We start from the raw sequence: 14,514 nt of genomic DNA on the forward strand, positions 1-14,514 counted from the left end.
CAACATAATCCTAATAGATTTAATCTTTGCTACTAGTGAGAAGGTCTCATCATAGTTAACTCCATGAGTTTGAGTAAAGCCCTTTGCAACCAGCTGCGCCTTATATGTGTGTACATTCCCATCCATGTCGGTCTTCTTCTTGAAGATCCATTGGCACTCGACTGTCTTACAACCCGGTACATTGTCAACAAAGTTCCAAACTTGATTGTCGTACATGGATTGAATCTCGCTGTCCATAGCCTCTTTCCACTATACAGACTCGGGGCCTGGCATGGCTTCCTTGTAATTGTTAGGTTCATCAAAATTTACCAATATGCTATCACTGATAATGTATTGATGGGTTTTGGTCATAAGACATCCTATGTGCTCATACAAACCCTAATGCTTGGATCTAGGTTTCTCTATTGTACATGCTTTGAATCCAAGACTATAAACCCTAATTCTAGCATATGTAAATCGATATTAACATATAATTAGGTTTATGATATTACCTTGATTGTTATGTAGCAATAACAATCCTAATTCCTCCTTGAATTGACCTTGGAAGGCTTAGAGTCACAAGTGACACTCCTCTAATGGCTTACAAACACCAAGAGCAAATGGAGAAGGTATAAGGAGAGAGGGGAGGTACTGAATTCGTTTCGAGGACCTCTTGGGAAGGCATGGACGAATTCATGAGCCTTGGGGGGTCTTTATATAGGTGTAGAGATTAGGGTTTTAGTCCTTATCCTTATCTAGTTGCTTGCCTACCAAGTAACCATAAGATAAGTCTTGAAACCCTTATCCTAGTCGAATTCTAAGGCCTTATCACCTTAAATTCGTCCAACCTATTAATAAGATAATCCTTACCTTATTTTGTAACTATCACATAATTACAATTCAGCCCCTCTAGTTTAATTAATTACACTTGATCACAAAATTAATTCTTAATTAATTATTGACCAATATTAATTAAACAAATATGATTTCTCCTTTAATATATTATTCTAATAACATATTAATAAATCATAATAACCTTTCTCTTAATTTATTTCTCCAATCAAGTTGCTTTGGTGAAGGCAACCCAAAAGGACCATGCACCATCGGGTCAAGTACATACCAAAATAGTTATGGACTTAGACACTAATCCAACAGTCTCCCACTTGGATAAGTCTAATAACTATTATGCGTATGACTTCAAATCCTGATCTGCAATCGTAGCTTTCCAAAGCCACTGTCAACTCTGATCCTATCAGATACGCGTGTCCTTAAGATAAGGGATCATATATTCCTCCATTCTAGATATCATATGAGATATGATTTCAAATCATTCTCTTTGTACTGTATCTCGATTCCAATTTATGACGACTGACTAATTGAACAAATCAAATTAGCCCTAGCCCGGCCGAGCATTTATGTTTGTCATCACTAAATCATCGAAGGGCCCAAAGATATCGCTTTTATCCTACTTTGAATAAAAGGAATGGATAAACTTTGATACAATGCTTGCTTGCACTCACGCACCGAATCACACACAACAATATGTTTTATAACACCAAGTTACTAGTGCGTTTACATATTATCAATGTGCAACCGATTTGCAAGATACAACTCACATATCTCGGTTTCAAGAATATAAGATGTTATCGTCTCACCAATCACTCGTGATACAATCCATGGAGTGATCCAAGTGAGCGTGGGTTTAATCCAATGCTCAAATCATATTCATAAGCACTCATGAACGTTGCAGCAAACATTTGCTTATGTCTAATACCTTATAGACAATCTACACACCAATTCATGACAGTCTTCATTCATATCTACTTCCAACATATGAACGACTGTGGCCCGTCTGAATAATTCGATTATTCTTAATAAACTCAATTATTCTGGAAGTCAAAACATGCAAATGTGAAACACAAGAATAATACTAATCCCATATGGCCTCAAACCTTTGAGTATAAATAAAACTCCTTTTATTTATCACCATATCGATTACTCATTATCTATCGTTTCGGGTAATCAACTTCTTACTTGAATTATTACACTTGTCCCATGCTCTTAGCATGCACACAATGTTTACCTATGGTTCTTACTTTTGTGAAATATATCAAATTGAACACATTTCCAACCATTCTCATTTCACAACTCCAAATCCTTTTTCATAAGTATAAGAATATCAAATACTTGCCACTTATAGAATATGCTAGATTCTAACACTTTATGCAATGATCCTTTTTGTACTGTCACTGCACCAACGTCACAAAGACTATTGCCAATGATATTACAAAGTTCTCTATCGGAGATTGTTACAAGATAATTCCTTATATATGATGTCTCTCACTCAAAGTACATTCCTTTGAACATCCTTTTGCATAAAAGTTTCTAATCTTAGACATAGATTTTTCAATATTCAATTTCCAATATGGACACGCTTCCATATTTTCCATATGACAACTCATTCTTAATAGAATATTACCTATTCATAATAATGTCGATATGGTCCATCCAATATGGAAAAATTTCCATATTTTCCAATACTATACTTCCAACTACTCACAAGCGACCAATCCTCGTCGAACTTTGGATTGTCCTTTGATAGTTGTTTAATTATTTTAGTCAAAACCGATTCTAGTCCTTTTTCCCTCTAAATGCGCTAGACATTTGGAAAATTTTAGAATGGTCAAACATTAAAACATTTGCAATCGATCCTATACCCGAAGCGTATGGGACACGACGCATAATGTTTTATTTGCTATGTTCTCAAAATTCGAATTGTGAAGAGGAATGCCGTAATCATAATCGAAATTTTAAGAACACACTATGTACCTTTGACTAAATTTATTAACATTTCTCAACCTAAGCCTTTAGATTTGAAATGAAGCATAATATTCTCTCCCTTAATTATAGCAAAACAACTATTCCATCCTTACAACTTTGCAAAGAATGACTCTTGTTTTCTATAATTAATATTGCCAACTTGCAATACTTTCCTCAATAATCATACAATCATAACTTTTATGCTCCTACTATCATGATGATTATTATAAAACATAACACTTATGCTCCCACTAGCTTCGACATGTATTTATAACCATCTTAACTTTCAGAAAAAAATACCTATTGAATTTCTTAAGTCCATGTTTCTAATACTTAATGCTTTGATAATCTTTTATCAAGGCCTCTTAAACTTATACACCTTTGCCTTAGATAGTTCATATGTGTGTCTAAACATTTAAGACTAATTGCCAAACCTCACAATTCAAATCATGGAAAGGGATACTCTAACCATAATTGAATTCGAGAATGCAATTTTACAATCACTATCTTCTTAAAATCTTTCTTAGTGAAAGCATTTCCTCACAATCATTTTCATGAAAGAGGAAATCTTATGACACTTAGATTTTAAATGGTGTATATGTTCCTATCCATGTGAATTTGTTGAAACTAAGGTTTACGACAAATTCAAACTCATATGGACCGATTTTTCTTAATCTTGATTTCTTGCCACCATGTCTTCCAAGTAGTTAAGCAGCTCACCCTTTCCTATCAATGTACCTTTCATTTATTAAGGTGCTTTTCCTTTTATGCGTTCAAAATGAGAACTCATAGAACTCACATGCATAATTAACTCAACTGGAACAACACAGAAACAAAATAATGTCAACACGATAGGTTGTAAACCTCAACTCGTGTGCTAGTGATAATCGATTAAGGTTTATTTGATTTGTTCTTGAAATCTTTCAAGACCATTAAGACTCCCACTTACTCCTTGTCATATAAGATTCTCTTGTCAATAAACATTTCTTGACAAACAAATATTCAAGAGTTAGTGTAGTTTTTATCAAACACTTCATAAATTGGTCCTAGTTGGTCTTTGTCTTATCCAAGACATCACAACTTTCCACATTTGATGAATGTTATAAACCTTTTAATACTTGTCACTCATTGTCACAATCTTAACTCTAAGACTTGTTTTGGAACGAAGTATGATTGACTTCATGATTTAACCATTTCTTCAATTCTTGATTCCTCTTCTTAGACATACAATTGTACTAAGACTCATTAAGAGGATCAATTGAGATATGGTTCTTAATCATTAAGACCTATCATAAAGCATAAAAGGTACTCTCCCATCTTCTTAGAATGGAGAAACTTTTATCTTTCTGCCTACTTGATTCTTCTTATTCGTTCTGCTATTGATCTAAACCCTTTAATCAATTCAGAATTACACTTAATCTTGTAAGTATAATCATATTTACTAAACCTTTAGTAAATCATGACGAATATCTTTGTTACTCTTATGGTGGACTTGATCAACACGCAACTTTGTGTATTCGATCTCCAAGTCCTTCACTTGACACTTTGTCAATGAATTAGTCTAATTTCCAAATATGAAATTTCTCATTCATCGTGCAACCAAGTTGCATGATTCCAAATTTCTGTCCAATTGAAACTTGGGCGATGAGAAACTCTCCCTATTTGGTAAATTCTCGACTTTTCCATAAACACCATAAATAAGAATCATATCCATTTGTTGTAGAAATATGCAAACACCAATTTTCATAACGATTTCATTGCAAGGAAATAAACAAATAAATAAATAAGTCAAACGAAAATTTATTTTATTTATAAAAGCAGCGGAAAACATTTGTCCTTACAATGCAAAATCCATTGAAAACTATGTATTTCAAAAGAAAATTTTCTAACAATTCTATCATAACTATCTAAGCTCAAAATCTAATCTTCAAGTCCATACGATCAAGATCCATTCCTTGTGATTAGATTCATCTTGCTCTTTCACCAAGCTTCCTTTCTTTTCACCGATCCTGTAAAACATTCAAATGCAATCTTATTACATTATGTATTAAGAATTAATGAATAGGAACTTAATGGAGTTAGATAGTGGATTTTACCTGAAGCGCAACCATACTCTTTGACTCTCCCATCTTCTGGACTCTTCAGGCTCTTTGGGCAGACTTGTATCCAACGCCCTTTCTTTTGGCAGCAAACGCAGGTCGGTTCTCCTAGAACTTCCTTGGAAGCATGGTCGGTTGACTTTTCCAACAAATACGCTCCATTGTTTCGCCAAATCATTTCTGATTCAGCAGCAATGAGCATGTAAGTTAGGTCAATGAGGTTGTCGTCATGGTCCATCATATAATACTTTCTTTTGAACTCATTATATGATTTAGGAAGTGACTGCAAAACCCAATTTACAGCCAACTCATCTGGGAATGACACACCCAACATTATCAACCTATCAATGTGTGATTTCATTCCTCGAACGTGGGCACACACGGGTTTACCATCTTCATGTTTCATTTCCAATAGGGCATTAGTGATATTGAACCTTTCAATTCTTCGATCTTGTGGGTTGGGGAGAACAATAGGAGGAGGAGGAGGAAGTGAAGCATGATTTCTCGTTCCTCGATTGAATCGTGGAATACCATCGTCATGTGGAATGCTTGTTCCACGGGATTTGGGAAGACCATAGTTGTCGAACTTTGACATCTACAAAACGAGAGAAAAACAAATTCAAGTTAGTTGATTGATTGAGTCCTTAGTAAATCACCCAAATGAGATACTAAGGCTAGGACCCAACACAATATTCTACAACTCGGGAGAGGGATGCCGTAACCCTAATTGCAGAATATTTGAAGGTAAGTGAATGACGATTCACTAATTTCCACAACGAAAAACGAAAAGGAATTTAAGTTTTAAATCTATGAAAACTCCTAGATTCTTTGAGATTCATTGAACTTTCAATGGCATGTTTAAATCTCGGTATGCCCCTCTTGTTTGTGACTGGGATGCCGAGGATCACAAAGCGGGTGTGAATAACCATGCAAACTTACGTGGTGCCCTCACATGTTACAGTCACCTATTCGATGTGCCGGTAAACCACACACGCTCCACCGAACTATGACAAACATTGAGTCACCCTTTGCTACCTTTGCTTAGAACCATTTAGTGTGCCGGTTAACCACACACGCTCCACTAACGTCTTCGCAAGGGCACAAAGTGTAATTTCATGGAATTACATCAATTCACTTTTGCCTAAGTAACTAAGATTGGGAATTTTATGAAAACATTTAGTTACTTTGATAATTCATTATACTTATAATGGAAGGTTTCGTCCTATCCTACCCGTTCGGCTAACGACCCTCCACTAGTCAAGAGTGCGGTGGGTAAGAGTGGATACCCATTCAATCGCCATTTTATAGGCAATTTTCTTAAACACCCTTATAGACCAGCTTCTTGAATGAGGCCTACTAACGGTAAGACTGACTTTTACTCATACATATATATAATGTTAGACTTTTAATGCTATATATATAGTATAGGGTGTATTTTACACTTTTAAAATATTAGGTGGTCTAATTTAACAATTATACTTTTAATTCAATTAAATTATAAACCTAAACTTTTATGGATTTATTAAACCTCTTTTAATTATACACCTTAATTAACTAATAAAACCATAAGGGTGTGATTTGAACCTTTTCAAAACTATACTAGAGTTTTAGAATTTAACATTCCTAATTAAACTTTTAATCAACTTTTAAATTCCAAAACTTGAGGGCATGTTTTGAAACATTTCAACACATTAGGGTTTAGAATTTAAATATGCATCAAAATTAAACTATTAATCAAAATTTAAATTCCAAAACTTGAGGGCAAGTTTAGAAACCTTTTTTCAAAACATTAGGGTTTCAACTATTTAAATTTCAAAACAACAAAACCTTTGGGTTCAAATTTAAACTATAAAACCTAAAGGGGAAAATATGAAACTTTTCAAAGCACAAGGATCAAATAACAAATAAACTAAATTAACATTTAATTACATAATTATCCATGTTTGATTTATTTTAATGATTTCTTGCAAAACAATTTATCAATTTAGTCAAAATAATTAATCAGTTATCACATAAGGAAACAATTATCTTATTAATTGATAAATATCTTCAATTAGATCAAAAATATAGTCAAATATATCATAAAATCGGATTTATATTGATCTAACATGATAAGGTAACTATCCATAAGCAAAAACAGCAAGAAATCGCGAAATACCCTCCAACTGACGAGTTGACTCGTCTAGTCAAGCATGGACTCGTCGAGTCTGCATGGACTCGGCGAGTTCAGCTATGGACTCGGCGAGTCCAGCCTCCAGAACATCAAAAATCGAATTTTTTGAACATGTAATGCATCAATACAATTGAAACCAGTATAGGCTCTGATACCACTGATGGGTTTTGGTCATATGACATCCTATGTGCTCATACAAACCCTAATGCTTGGATCTAGGTTTCTCTATTGTACATGCTTTGAATCCAAGACTATAAACCCTAATTCTAGCATATGGAAATCGATATTAACATATAATTAGGTTTATGATATTACCTTGATTGTTATGTAGCATTAACAATCCTAATTCCTCCTTGAATTGACCTTAGAAGGCTTAGAGTCACAAGTGTCACTCCTCTAATGGCTTACAAACACCAAGAGCAAATGGAGAAGGTATAAGGAGAGAGGGGAGGTATTGAATTCGTTTCTAGGACCTCTTGGGAAGGCATGGACGAATTCATGAGCCTTGGGGGTCTTTATATAGGTGTAGAGATTAGGGTTTTAGTCATTATCCTTATCTAGTTGCTTGCCCACCAAGTAACCATAAGATAAGTCTTGAAACCCTTATCCTAGTCGAATTCTAAGGCGTTATCACCTTAAATTCGTCCATCCTATTAATAAGATAATCCTTACCTTATTTTGTAACTATCACATAATTACAATTCATCCCCTCTAGTTTAATTAATTACACTTGATCACAAAATTAATTCTTAATTAATTATTGACCAATATTAATTAAACAAATATGATATCTCCTTTAATATATTATTCTTATAACATATTAATAAATCATAATAACCTCTCTCTTAATTTATTTCTCCAATCAAGTTGCTTTAGTGAAGGCAACCCAAAAGGACCATGCACCATCGGGTCAAGTACATACCAAAATAGTTATGGACTTAGACACTAATCCAACATGTATCACCCTCAGATGTTTTATTAAAACCATATAACATAGGTGGAACACTAACTCTACTGGAGCGCCTCATAGGTACGAACTTGTCAACTGGTTCAACAGGAGTTTCCTCCTCAGGTTGATTGCTAGTGTTTGAGGTTCCTTCACCGCTTGAATCTTGAAGCTCTTCAAGGTCAATTTGCCTCCCACTGTCCCCTTGGCCTATGAGTTCTCTCTCGCAAAAGACTCCTCTCCTTGAAACGAAGACAAGATTATCACTCGGTCTTTAGAAGAGATATCCAAAGGAATTCTGTGGGTAGCCGATGAAAATACACCGCTCAATACGAGGTTCGAGCTTGTCATGAGTCTCACATCTCTCGAAAGCCTCGCAACCCCAGACCTTGATGTGTGCTAACGAGGGAACCTTCCCTGTCCACATCTCGTGAGGTGCTTTGGCAACCTTCTTAGTTGGGACTAGATTAAGGATATGGTCGGCAGTCTCTAAGGCATAGCCCCAAAATGAGATAGGTTACGAAACTCTACTCATCATGGAATGAACCATGTCCAACAAGGTTCGATTGCACCTCTCAACCAAACCATTAAGTTGTGGTGTATTAGGTGGCATCAATTGTGAAACAATACCACATTCCTTAAGATAGTCTTGGAACTCGATACTAAGATACTTACCATCCCGATCGGATCGAAGCATCTTTATTTTCCTACCCAATTGATTCTCCACTTCTTATTTAAACTCTTTGAATCTTTTAAAGGTTTCTGACTTACGTTTGATTAAGTAGATGTACTCATATCTTTTGTAATCATCAATAAAAGTCACATAGAAGCACTTAACATCCCTTGTGGCGATTTTGAATGGTCCACACACATCGGTGTGTATGAGATCCAACAAACCTTCACTTCTTTCACATGTACCAGTGAAGGGTGACTTGGTCATCTTTCCAAGTAAACAAGATTTACAAGTGTCATACGACCTTAATTCGAATGACTCCAAAACTCCAACCTTTTGGAGTTGGCCTATGCGCTTCTTGTTGACATGTCCTAGACGACAATGCCACAAGCATGCCTTATCCAAATCATTGGAAGAATCAATGTCCAACACATTATTTCCTAAGTTGTTTACAACCATCACAGTTTCATATACACCATTATAAGGAAATGCTTTAAAATAAAAAACACCATTATAAAAAGCATTAATAGCACCAATTTCATTATCAAATGAAAAACTAAAACCTTGTTTGTACAAACCATGAAAAGAAACAATATTTCTCACCATTTCATATGAGTAGCAAAAATTATTCAAATCTAATTCTAACCAACTATTAAGGAATATAGAATAAACTCCAATCTTGGTGACAAGTGAAACCTTCCTATTCCCCATGATCAAGTTCATCTTCCCATGATTCATATCCTTACTTCTTTTTCGTCCCTGCAAATCAGAACAAATGTGAAATCCAAAACCTGTATCAAGGATCTAAGAACAAGAACATGATGAGTTATTAGATAGAATAGTATAAATACATGCATGGGTGGGTTTAACATTCCCATCCTTGACATCCTGCAAGTATTTGGGACAGCTTCGCTTATAGTGCCCCTTTTCATGACAATAGAAACACTATGCTTCCTTAGGAATGGTAGAGGGAGTGGCAGAACCAGCTGTGGTCCCACTAGAAGATGATCCATCAAGAGATTTTCGATTGCAGCTCTTGGAGGGAGCCTTCCTCTTCTTCCCTTTCCCATGTCCAATTGCAAAGATAGGGGTAGTAGCAGTAGGAGTAGGAAAAACATTTTTACCTTTAAGACTACTTTTTGCAGTCCTCAAAAGGCCTTGAAGCTTGCTAAGAGTGACCTCCTCCTTGTTCATATGATAGGTCATATGGAACTGATCATAACATGGAGGTAATGAGTGTAGAATTGTCACACCCCAAAACCGAGAACGGCGGAAACGTTCTGGGGTGGAGGACGTCATGTAAAGTATCACAACAATGCAAAGTAGTAAACAAGCAACAACATCATCCATTGCATTAGTATTATAATTTTAAATACAGGTGTTCTTTCATAGTATAAAACAACATAATGAATATTCAAAATAAAAGACGAGTCTTGATTGCTCCGTCTTCACAAAACCTGGTCGGCGTACCAATGATGGCTTTTTAGCACTCTAACAACCTTATGGTACACATGCAACCCTATATGCTTTGGATCTATGTTTTCTCTAATTATACATGCATTTCATTTTCAAAAGCATACATATCCTAACAAGCATGAAATTGACTATTGAACAATACAAGTGGTTAGAAACTTTACCTCTTGTTGTAGCTAGTTAACTTTGGCCTTTAAAAGCTTAGCACCTCAAATGTGATGCCTCAAATGCTTCACAAAACACCACCGACAATGGAGGATTTGAGAGAGAGTTTCTTGCACAAAAATCGGCTACTATGAACTCTTAGAACATATGTATGTCTGATTTTAGCTATAGGGTAACATATATATATGGTAGAATGTTGAGGGTCATGGTTAAACCCTAATCCATACCCTTGGGCTTATTATCCATGATCCATAATCCATATGAACCAAATCTTTATGGATTCATCCATAAACTTAGTCTATCATGTGCCATAAGTCCAAACCATATATATATATATATATATATATATATATATATATATATATATATATATATATATATATATATATATAACTAGTTTACACAACTAGTCCCCATTAACTTAATTAGCCTCTTGTGATCACTAAATTAAATCCAAATTAATTCTTGATCAAGAATAGTTAAATTATATGATTTCTCAATATATTATACTTATAATATATTAGCAAATCATAAACAACCTCTCAAATATCCATCCTATCAGATTGTTATGGTGAAATGCAACCCAAATGGACCATATTACTCTCGGGTCAAGTATATACCAATTATAGTTATGGGCTTAGACACCTAATCCAACATCATCGACATGGCGACTACCATAGAGGCCTTCAAGATGGGTCTAAGGACGGATTCACCCTTCTATGAAGATCTTCTGATGACGCTATGCAACATATTAGATGAAGTTAGGTGCCGAGCATTGAGATTCATAAGGCTTGAAGAGGATAAAGAAATCCAGAAAAGGAGAAAACCTTCAAGTTAATACGAGAATCCCAATAGGAAGGCTGAATCCTCGGCCCCAAGATCCTACAAATCGAAGCCCTATTCCAAACCGAATCATAACAGGGTTAATGCCCTCGAAGTCGAAGGAGAAGAAGAGGTACTTCCTTAGATCGCTGGCTATTGCTTTTCTTTGGATGTTTCAGGTATAATCCATGTTATGCAGAATCTCGGAGACAAAGCAAGATGGCCAAAGAGGGATAATAAGTCCACCAGTTGGAAAGACAAGTCCAAATGGTGCGCTTACCACGAAGACTTCGCTCACATGACGGAAGATTGTATAGCCCTAAGAAAAGAGATCAGCTACCTCCTTAGCAAGGGGAACCACAAAGAGATCCTCAAAAAAAAAGAAAGAAAAGTCCCAGGAGAACAACTAGGATGGCCAGAAGATCCCAGAGAAATCAGGATCTCCACCCCCAAATGCCAAGATAATCGATGTTATCTCAGGTGGATCTAACTTTTGTGGTACTTCTTATTCTCGGGCTAAAAGACACGCCAAGGTTTCTAAAACAGAAAAGGAGGATAGGCCACGAAAGAACACCATGATTAGCAACGAAAAGGAAATCACATTCGAGGAGATGGACATAAAAGGGATTCAGGATCCTCATCATGACGGACTCATGATAACACTATACATGGCCAACCACTTCATCAGAAGGATCCTTGTTGGCGAAGGATCCTTGGTCAACATCGTACACCTAGACGCACTAAAAAGGATGAACATCCCAGAATCAGAGATAATCAAAAGATCCTTGGTCCTCATATGATTTAGTAGGGAAACAGAACACACTATTGTAGAGATAAAGCTGCCAATATACATAGAGGGGGTAAACTCTATACAAAATTTATGTGTTATTGACACTTTATCTTCTTATAATGTGATATTAGGTAGACCGTGGATCCACGAGATGAAAGTTGTTCCATAAACATATCCCTAGTGTGTAAAGATTCCAACTCCATGGGGAACAGTGAAGATCATGGGAGATCAACAAGAATCGAAGGAATGCTATAAAAAGTCTATGAAGCCTATGACCAAAACCCAATAAACATAGCAATTAAGGCAGGGGGCACGACATGTTCTAGAAACAAAAGAGCAAAATGTGAAGGAAGTGCCCCTGGGCATAGAGAATCCTGAAGCCAAAGTCCTCACATGATCTTCAATACCTGAGCAAATCGAGCAAGACCTATTAAACATCCTTCAAACCAAGAGCAATACATTCGCATGGAAACATAAAGATATGATAGGTATAGACAAGAGTATTATCACTCACAAACTTAATATTGACCCTTCTTTCAGACCAATACACCAATAGAGAAGGAAGTTTGCACCTAAAAGGAATCAGATCATCCAAGAAGAAGTGGAAAAGCTCCTCAAGACAGGGATGATCAAGGAAATAAAGTTCCCAAGATGGCTAGCTAACATGGTTGGAAGAACGGAAAATGACGAGTATGTGTAGACTACACGGATCTTAACAAGTCTTGTCCTAAGGATCCTTACCCTCTACCACACATTGACTCCATGATAGACACAACGGTTGGCTACAAACTCCTAACCTTCGTGGACGCTTCAGTACGATTCCAACAAATCCAAATGAAACCATCCAATCAAGAAGATACAATATTTATAACACCAAAACGTATATATTGTTACACTGCAATGCCTTTTGGTCTTAAAAATGCAGGTGCAATATATCAAAGATTGGTGAATCAGATGTTTAAAGACAAGTTGGGGGACGCCATGAAGGTCTATATTGACGACATGGTGGTGAAGTAAATGAAAGCTGAAGATCATCTTAGGGATCTCACAGAAGCCTTCGACATCCTAGACGAGTACAATATGAAGTTGAATCCACTCAAATGCCACTTTGGGATGAATTCGGGCAAGTTCCTTGGGTATACGGTAACCAAGAGAGGAATAGAAGCCAAGTGCGCAGTAGATTAAAGCAATCATCGATCCGAAATCTCCATCTTCAACGAAAGACATCCAAAGGCTAACTGGAAGAGTAGCGACACTCAACAGGTTCATTTCAAGATCCCCAGAAAGGTGTAAGCCCTTCTACGATATCTTAAAGAAGAACAAGAAGTTTGAATGGAATGAAGAGCACGAAAAAGCTATTTAGGAACTCAAAAAATACTTAAGTTCTGCGCCATTACTAGTAAAGCCCATAGATGGAGAACCGTTTCTCCTCTACCTCTCGGTATCCTCAAACGCGGTAAGTGTTGTCCTGGCCACAGATCTTAATGGAAACCAACATCCTATCTACTATGTAAGTAAAAGTCTTCTGGATCCTGAGACCAAGTATTCACATCTCGAAAAATTAATTGTTGCATTAGTAACTACCTCTACTAAGTTTAGACATTATTTCGAGACACATACTATGCATGTGAAAACTAATTATCCTATTAAGAATGTCATGAGAAAACCAGAGATGTATGGAAGGATGGTAAAATGGTCAGTGAAGTTAAGAACGTTTGACATCAAATATGAGCCAAGATCTGCCATAAAGTCACAAGCATTAGTAGACTGTGTGGCTGACTTTAGTGATGAGCTACAAAACGAATTAGACATGGAAGCCAAACAACTCCTAGAAGATGACCACTTGGGAAAATGGACACTGTTAACAGATGGAGCTTCAAACCAAAAAGGAACAGGTCTAGGGATCATACTAAAATCGCCACAGGAGGACATCCTACCCCATACAGTTAGTTGTGAATTTAACATTACCAACAACGAAACAGAATATGAAGCACTCATCATGGGACTACAATTGGCTAAGGATCTTCAGATCAAGGATCTTCAAGTATTTCTAGATTCTTTATTATTAACTAATCACTTCAATTGATCTTATGCAGTTTAATTCACCCCCGTTTATAATTTATGTTTTATTGACTAGAATGTGCCTGATGCAAAAATACATTGACCGTTAGGCTGTGTCCCAGAGGATTCGATCCTGTTTCCTTATGCTCTACTATTAGTGCAACCAACAGTGAAGTTTTATTTGCTTAATATGCCTACGACAACGTGTTAACAGATACCATGTTCATCAAATACTCTGATGGATTTTGTTCCTATATGACTTATATCGGTCAAGCAAGCTTCTAGCTATGTAGTCAAACCATTTGTCTAAATGATTCATCAGGCGAGTTGATTTTTCCTAGATAATTATGAACTAGAATCTGTGAGGATTGTTTGGGATGGTTATGTATAGGTGTAAGGTTTTATAAATATCTAAGTTATAGAATATATCTATATGTTTTCGATAAATGTTGGTTTTGAAGGTTTGATAATTAGAAAATAGACATTTAAAGCCCCTGTCATAAAGGGTATAGA

The sequence above is a fragment of the Lactuca serriola genome, chromosome 6 (assembly GCF_051521515.1).
Source record: "Lactuca serriola cultivar US96UC23 chromosome 6, Lser_US96UC23_V15, whole genome shotgun sequence".
Lineage (NCBI taxonomy): Eukaryota > Viridiplantae > Streptophyta > Magnoliopsida > Asterales > Asteraceae > Lactuca > Lactuca serriola.